We start from the raw sequence: 9,489 nt of genomic DNA on the forward strand, positions 1-9,489 counted from the left end.
GAAGTAAGTTCCTCAACTCTTCAATCTCTGTCTGTAAATAAATTAGTGGAATTATTGATAGAAACTCTAGACATTTTTAAAAAGCTTATCGTAATAAAGGCTCAAAGTGACAAGGCAATGGAACTTAGCAAAGAACACACAACCTACCTCGATAATGTTAAATCTGATGTACATGGTAGGTTCTTTCAGTTGCCTGACAGGAACACCTCTCTTAAAGACTCTTTTAAAAGAGTTGAAAATGAACATATTATGCTTGATGAAACTAATGAAGTTCAGGAACAGAAGGATTTCGAAAATGGTTTGATTCACTTCACAGATAACAATGAGGAAACTTCTCCAGCTAGACAACATAAAGAGACAGTTGAATCAGGAGTTCAAGAAATCAAAGTGAATCAGGGAGTTCCTACTCAAGAGGAACAAGATCTTAGAGTTCATGATCCAGAAGTCCCTGTTCCTGAGGATCACCCTATTATTCAACAGGAACAAGGAACTCGAGGATCTCAAGGAACTCAAGAAACAGAAGTAACTGAGGAAAGTTTGAATATTCTTGTGGCTCAATCTCAACCTAAGCCATGGAAACATCAGAGTTCCTCTCCAATGGATCTGATCGTCAGCGACATTGAAAGAGGAATTGTGACAAGATCTGAACTTAGGAACTTCTGTACTTTCCATGCGTTCCTCTCCATAATCAAGCCAAATAACCAGAAGGGGATAGAACTCAAATGGATGTACAGGATCAAGCTTGATAAACGTGGAACAATGGTCAGGAACAGAGCAAGGTTAGTTGTTAAAGGCTACAATCAACAGGAAGGTACTAATTTCGAAGAAACTTTTGTTCCTGTTGTTAGATTAGAAACTATAAAAACTTTAATTATTTTTGCAGCCTTTACAGAAATGAAGTTGTACCACATGGACGTCAAAAGTGTCTCCATAAATGAATTTTTTAAAAAGGACGTATGTGTGGAACAACCTCCCCATTATAAAAATCATGAATTTTCAAATCACATCTATAAGCCTGACAAAGCTCTCCATGGGTTAAAGCAAGTTACAAGATCGTGGTGCGAAATATTATCTAAAATCCTTCTGAAAAATGATTTTAAACGAAGCAGATATGACAAAACTTTATTCTTAAAATCAAAAGGAACTGACTCACTAGTTGTACAATTTTACGTTGATAATATACTGTTTGGTACAACTAATGAAAATTTGTGCAAGGAACATGCAAAGTAAACAAGCAGAAAGAAGCACGGGAAAATGAGATTGGACCTCGGGATGATCAAGCTGAGATAAGTAAGCAGGAAAGTTCCTCACAAGGTATTACTTTTATAGATTTATGCATAACTACTATATACCATTATAAATACATGTGCGTAAAGCATAACTGAAGTTTACCATTGTTAAGGAACAACTAAAAATTTAAAATTAAAATATGTATTTAATTAGTCAAGCAATATGAGATACGTAATTAAAACAGTTCCACTAAAATAGGAGGATCATGGATATACTCTTTTTGTTACAATTTTCTTCCATCTTTTATTTTTCCACAAATTATTTTTATTATTTTTATTTCTTTTTATATATCCATATTTTTATTTATTTTCCATTAAATTTTATTTTTTCCAAAATTAAAAGCTAATGGATCACACCTATGGATCTCTCATACCCAAATCCACCACAAATTCAAAACTCATCAATTTCACCACCACAAACCCTAAAATTCAAAAATCCCCAAATTCAAACCCTAACAATGAAAACCCCCAAATTCAAACCCTAAATAAAAAATCCCCCAATTTAAAACCCTAACCACCACTAACGGCGGCCCGTCAAGCCCAGCCATGACCGCCGGTCTCGTCGAGCCGGACTCGCCCAGCCAATCGACCGAGACCAGCCGCGCGCGACTTCAAACCGTTGCGTCGGCTTCCTTTGTTCGGCCACCCTTCGCTGGTAGCGGTGGTTAACCCAGATCCAGCCGTGCGCCGGTAAACAAAACTCCTAGCCCAACCATGGAACAGCGTCGGCCTCCCTTCCTTGTCGCGACGGCCACCATACCATATCCTCACAGTCTCGCGGGCCACCAGTGTCGGTGACCCCAACCCTTCGCTGGTGGCGGCGGTAACCCACGGCCCAAATCACGCCCACACACTCCCCTTTGTTTATGTTCAGTTCGCCGAGGAGAATGAGGAGTTGCAAAAACCGAAAAAAAAAGAAAAAAAAAGAAAAAGAAAAAAGAAATAAGAAATAAGGCGGATTGTTCTTAGGGGGAAGTTACCTCATCCCGTGTTCCTTCGGTTGAGGATGCATATTTGGTGAAAAGGTTTGCAGTTTATAAACTTGGTGTGAAAAATTGAGGAATTCGTTGAAATACTAGAACATCAAGAATGGGTTATGATGTATATATTAAGGGGAAGACGTTGCTTTATTTTATTAAAAAAAAAAAAAAAAAATAGTATGAAAGGGTTTAAATGGTGGTTCCTAAGGTGAACAGTTCTCTGTTGTTTGTTGATATATATTATGATAATGAGAATGATGATGAGAAAGTGGAAGAATGAAAAGACGCAATTGAGAAGGGATATGGATCTATATGCAGTTGAAAAAGGAACAACCTAAACTTGCTACATACCCAAGCCATCTTTCCTGATCCTATCCATTTGTGTTACATTACGCTTTTGATTTTTTTTGGAACTTTTTATTTTATTTTTTATATTCTTTTTGGTATGTAACCCTCTGTTGGGAAACATACGATTTTTATTCTTTTATTTCTGTGGAACTCCTAAAAGATCGTATCTCTAAATACTTGACTTGTTAATTATTATGTTTTATATTCGAATTTAGTACGTTGGAACTTAACTTTGAGGCTAACTTAGTTTGCCAACCGTTGATCGGAGGGCGCTATAATCGGTATATATTAGTACTGTATTTTTCTACTTTTTGTTAATGCCAACAGGGGGAAATGAATGCAAACTTAACTTAAATTGATCACTTGAGTCCGTCTCACTACTCTCTTCTCGATGTAAGTTTATAAAATTTTATTTCTCGTAAAAATTTTATTTCTCGTTTTTAATTTTATTTTCGTTTATTAAAATTAATTTCAATTTTCCTTAATTTCATTTAGGAAGTTTAGATTAATTTTTATAAAAATAATTTATTTAATTTATTGCTTTATATTTATGCTAATTGATTATTGTTACATTTAGTGAAAGTTTGCTTTTGTTGTCATCACCAAAAAGGGGGAATATTGTTGACCCTAAAGTTTTGATGATGACAAAGCAAACTCCTGACAATTGGTTAAGTTATGTTGCATAATAGGTTCCGAGATCCTTAGAGGGATAATGCTAAGTTAAGGAGATCCTGAGTTGGATAAACTAAGCAACGTGGAATATAAGCAAGTAATTGATCCATGTCAGACACTACATTGAAGATATAATCATTAAGCAAGTTTACAAAGGCGAGATCCTTAGGCGAGTTCCTAAGGCGAGATCCTCATATATTATGTGGATCCTCGATGTTCCAGAGAAGGAACAAATTGGGAAGTCTTCGAGTGAAGCTTCTAAAGGTGCAACATGAAGACTACAACATATGAGTTTATGTTTAGGATTTATGTAAGTATTTAATATTATTTATACGTAATTTGGAACGAAAGGAACCTAAGTATTTTGGTACGTTTTAAATTGAAATATATTAACTGTAATTATAAAAGAGTTTTAAGTTGGAAAGTCTTTGTTAATAAATAAAATGAATTTAATTAATAAATGTAAACATAGGATTCTGTTTTCATTCTCCTTGTTTCTCAAGCAAAAGATTTTCCATGATCCTTAAAACTCTCCCACGTATTTCTGTTTAAACGTGCATTTAGTGTTTTGATTTGGTCTCCCTGTTTCTCTCCAACTATGCCCATGTTACTGAGCAGTAACTGTTAGTGGGTAGTTGAGGAGAACATGGGTACCCAACCTTAGGTAAAACTCTCCTATAAAAGGAGAAGAGTTTTGGCTTTTCAAAATACAACTGATTTCTACAAAATCTATCTTAAAGAGCTTAAACGTTTTAAAAGAATCAGTTGGCAAAATAGAGTGTTCCTTGAGTTCCTTATTATTATAAGTTTTATTACGTACTAGAATCTATCTATCATATTGTATTTTGGGTTTAAGGATTGAGTGATCCTTGAGTGACTTAGAGTTTAGTCAAAGAGAGAAAGAGCGACTAAGAGTTTAGTCAAAGAGAGAAACAGTGACTTAGAGTTAAGTCAAAAAGAAAAGGAGCGACTTAGAGTTAAGTCAGAGAGAGAAAGAGTAGCACAGTAATCGAAGGGGATTGCTGTGCGGAACTCGTGTTCGAGAGGAACTCGAGTTAAAGAGTGTATTTGTAATAGAGTTATTGCATTAATACAAAAGAGTAGTGAGGTTCTTCTTGATTAGGGTCAAGAAGGTTCCTCCGTTTTATATCTTTCTTCGCTCATTGTTCTCAGTCTCTTTATTGTTTAAATTCCGCAAGAAACTTACTCAAGTTCCCAAGAAACAATTCACCCCCCCTCTTGTCAAGTGTTCCTACTGAACTATCACAAACCATTCTTGAATGTTCAATACCCACCTGAGCATGCTACTCTGTCTGCGGGGTATATTGTATGGATGAAAGTCCCAAGCCAGAGGGACATTTCTCTCTCCGGACCAGCAAGAGTCTGAGGTTCTAGAGCTAGACGCCCTGCATCAACTGATCATGAGGAAGGTGATGGGAGTGTGGCCCCTCCGGTGCTTGACCGTTCTGAGTCCAAAGGAGGTTCGTCATCTTCCGTCTTGGAAGACTAGCAAGTTCCCTCTCCCGCCGCTTGGGCAAGGGGAAGATTGATGAATGACTGCGGGAAGAGCCAGGGGATAGTACTCAAGGTGCTAAGACTCAAGAGCATAGTCGCCCGACTCCAGATCTTTGTAGGCTCAATGTGTTTGAAGTTGTACTAGAAGGAACTGTGTTTAAGAATGTGTTTAGAAAATGTGTTTAGGAAGTGTGTTTAGTGGAAGTGAAAATGCTTTGAACTTTGCTTCACTTGATCCCAACCTTGTATTTTGAATTAGCTTTGAAGGCCTTAGAGCCAAATAAAGAGTTATTGTGTTAAATTCCGCTTGAACATGCTTTGCTTTGAATTTGCACATTTGGAATAAAGACAACAACAACAATTGAATTTTGAATTTTGATTTGATTTTTAGGATGCCCTTAATTGAGGAAATTTAGAATTTTTTTTGTATTAAAGTGGTCGGGCCTCGGAATGAGGTTGCCTACGTGTCCCGTTAAGGAATCAGGCAGAATGTAGTTCTAACCTACAAAACTTTTTGAATTTGATTTTGAATTTTGAATCTAGAACTTAGACATAGAACTTCTTGAGCTGGTCGAGGTTTGTCAAGGTTCGGAATTCTGTCCCATCGACATCTGTTAATTCGACTGCTCCCCCGGAGAGGATTTTCTTGACAATGTATGGTCCGACCCAGTTGGGTTTAAATTTTCCCCTTGGGTCCATGACGCTCTTGCGAAGGGCTTTCAGGACAAGCTCTCCTTCCTTGATGTTTCGGGTTCTGACCCTCTTGTTGAAATGTCTGGCCACTCGGTGCTGATAGAGTTGTACATGGTGAGCGGCTTGAAGCCGGCGCTCATCGAGCATGACTAGCTCGTCATATCTTGCTTGTACCCATGCAGCTTCTGGGATTTTGCTTTCGAGGACTATCCTGAGAGAAGGTATCTCTAGCTCAATAGGTTGTACTGCTTCCATTTCATAGACCAATAAAAATGGGGTCGCGCCCGTTGAGGTGGGGATTGATGTTCGATACCCCCACAATGCAAAGTGCAGCTTCTGGGGCCAGTCTTTGTAATTGGTTCTCATTTTCATGATGATGGTTTTGACATTCTTGTTGGCTGCTTCGACTGCCCCATTAGTTTGTGGGCGATAAGGCGAAGAACGGTGATGTTGAATTTTGTACTCGGTGAATAAATCTTCACACTCTCCTTGAAAATGGGTTCCTTGGTCACTAATGAACTCGTGAGGAACTCCATATCTGCATATGATGTTTTCTTGTATGTGTAGACACCTACTTTTGTCCCCATTCGCGAAAGGGAAAGGTTCGATGATGAAAACGCAAATCTCCACTTGACAACGCATCTCCTATAAAATAACGAATCTCAAATTCCCCTTTTCATATCACCCGAAACCTGCTAAAAATAGTAACTGCCGTAAAAGGTAGCTTCTAAAAGTGGGAGATCATAAAAGATAGAAACCTGTCAGAATTAGGTGTTGCATTCCAACATAAATCCTAAATGAGATAGAAAACTGCGAGAATCCTATTCCTAATATGATTCGGAAATAAGAGTTACGTATTAATTAAAATCCTAACGAGCCTAGAGTTCGTAACGGGCCCGGATGCATTCCGTCACAAAATTGATACGCGCTAAAAGACTCGAATTAATCTCAAACTCTACGGATTTCAGGAATCCGAATCTGACTAAAGAAAACAGCCCATACCCTATTTTCAACGCCTGGCTCTGGGCGCTGAAAATACCTGGGTACGTGTTTTTTCCTAATTCTTTGTGGATTAGAACTCTGCAATTCTATCTTTCCACGAACTCATCCCTATAAATAGCCCCCTAAATTCGACGTGAAAGGACACACAACAACACACAATTATATTCTGAGTATTGACTCCAACCCTTAGCCTAAGCCTCTCGCTGCGAAACTGTTCACGCGTTTTGTCGCAATCGATCCATAAATCGAACAGAACGTATCCTGCCCCATAATTGAGATTCGTTAAATAAAAAGGAGAAATAGCAAAGTCAAAGTGGTTAGTTTTCTGAGAACCGTGACGCACCTCTCAAGGGTGCGTCGTAATGTGTCCCTTTTCGATGATTTAACTGCTTTTCTCGCCCTTTTTATGAGCTGTTAAACTAACTAAATCTGATTGTTCTATTACGCCTAACAAATATGATATTTTTGGGAAATCGGATTATCATGCTAGGTCCCTTAATGCTATTTAAATCAGATAATCACGATCGAATTAGTATTATATGTTGCATATTGCTAAAATCAACTCAGATTAGTTTAATAGTTAACGCATGTCCCTTCAATTATTTATGCTGAGCTAGTAAGGATATCCTGCCTCTGGAGTTATCGACGAGCGAAGTACTCCTCTCGGTAGTTACAGTCCCCCGAACCCTCAATCTCTACCTTGCGGGTGTATATTGAGAGATCCCCACACCAGGGATCACAAGGGAACCTACGGCCGTCGTGGTCAAACATAATTGCACTCCCTTTATGTCACGATAACCGGGTTTTGTCAGTTTTTCTCATTGTCGTTAAAAATTGAATGGCGACTCCTATATTACTAGTCAATTGGGTGTATACTCACAGGAAATCCAATTACACTTGATTGAATAAAAAGAATCGTCACACCCACGAGGGACGAGGTCATGCATTAGCCTCGCGCTTTTTCGACCCCCTCACAGTGGCGACTCCACTGGGGATAGTGAAGGAAATACTCGTGCTTGTAGGTAATCAAAATAGCCGAAGGGTGAAACGATCCTACCCCGCGTTTATTTCCCCATCAAGTTGGGACGACCTGAAAATCAGCATATTAATGTGAACGGGCAGAACAGCATAACGAATCTCGGCTCCCTCGGGAGTTGGGACTAAGGATACCTTTCTTCGCCAATAGGGGGGTGCATACGCCGCACATGTTTCCCACTCGGTACTTGTGCAGGTAGTACACCTATCCCGAACCCAATCGCTCGCTCATTAGGTCCCTCTCGCCTGCATGCCCCCTTGGCTTGCACTTGCGGGTTGGCCTCTTGGGCAAAATTCGTCTGTTGAAGACACTACCTCGACCGGGGCATGTGTTGGATCTACGATAGAAGCGGTACCAAGCCAGGCGCAAATACTACCCATAGAAGCCTATCATAAATTACGTGACATATTTAATTTTCAAATCCATGTTTGTAATGTAGTTATGTGTAGCGAACTATGTGACTATGTTATGATTGTGCATACGAATAATGCTAGACAAATAATCTTAGAAAAACCAACGACCTTAAAAGTTACCCAAACATTCATAAACCAATTGGCCAAAGAGTTATACCAAAATACGTGTTCCACAAACCCGAACGATCGCCACAAAAATAAGCGACGCTCGGGATGGCCTGTAACGAATCCCACAAACGCTGCACAACGCGTAAGGACGTTATTAGGCAAGCACGCAAAATCGAAGTCGCATAAACAAAAGTAGACGCAAACAGAAAACGAGAACCAGCCAGGGACGCATTTTCAACGCCCCTGGCTGGGCGCCGAAATTTCTCACGCCCACTGCTGGGCGCTGAAGTTGCTGCCTGGCCTTTTGGTCAGGCACAGCAGCCTCGGTGCCCGCGCATAAAAAATATACGTAGCAAAAAAAAAACTTTTCGAAAAAAATTGCTGCGAGGGCGTAGGAAAAGGCACTAGATTCTAAAAGCGACTAAAAAATAAAAATAAATAACTCTTTGTGTCGTTGTCAGGCCTCCTACGACGACAATGCTCGACACCAAAACCGAACATGCTAATAACTATGAATATCACATGGGAAAAGTATTCAAAAAATAATGTTCAAATAAAGTCTTCAAGAAAAATAATGTTCGAATAAAAAAATAAATCCGAGTCTAGACTAGGCTATGCCAAAGTACAATCTAAATCCTAAGTCTTAGTTGTCTTATCCATAGAATTTGTCCCAACGCTTGGTGTCGTTCTGCAAGTTAAAAGGTTAAACCATATTGAGTCTCCCCTCCTAACATTTAAATCAATAAGCACCCATATGTAATTGTCATCCCTTGCTAATTATCCACGTCCTCAATACTCTCTCTCACCAATAAAAAGAACATATTATTTAATTCAAGTATTTGCAAAATGGAAACGGTCACATTCTGAAAATCATTCCCCCATAGTCGCACAAACCCCAAAGTGAACCTAAGGTGTCAATACCGTTAGCAAAAATTAATAGCCTCAAGGCTTAGGATCACATTGGGTCACGACTATCATAGTCCTCTCGAGTCACTCACTCCTTGAAATACTACTAAGTACGGACTAAAAGATTTTCCATGAATACAACATGACCAACCATGAAAATACCCAAATCGGCATACCATAAGGCTACCATTGGGGTAAAAGCAATACACACTAAGAGAGAAGCCGCACTAATGATTCTAGTCTTGCAAAAATGAAAATTCGATCTCCCCAATTAACCACCTTGCCAACATTAAGCAAAATGGCGCATGACAAATGAACACCCAAGGGTTAAAATCTAAAGTGTCAACCAACGAAAGTTATGGTCCAATTAGCCTAAGTCTGAAAGTCGCTTGGTCAAGTATTATAGGCTTACGCCATGTCATTATTTTAAGTCTAGGCCACCTCCTTGTATTCATACACGGGTTAAAATCAAAAAAATTAATGAAAGTTTGAGTCAAATTAAATCCCGAAAACTGGAATCTGAAAAG

The sequence above is a fragment of the Spinacia oleracea genome, chromosome 5 (assembly GCF_020520425.1).
Source record: "Spinacia oleracea cultivar Varoflay chromosome 5, BTI_SOV_V1, whole genome shotgun sequence".
NCBI classification, from domain to species: Eukaryota; Viridiplantae; Streptophyta; class Magnoliopsida; order Caryophyllales; family Amaranthaceae; genus Spinacia; species Spinacia oleracea.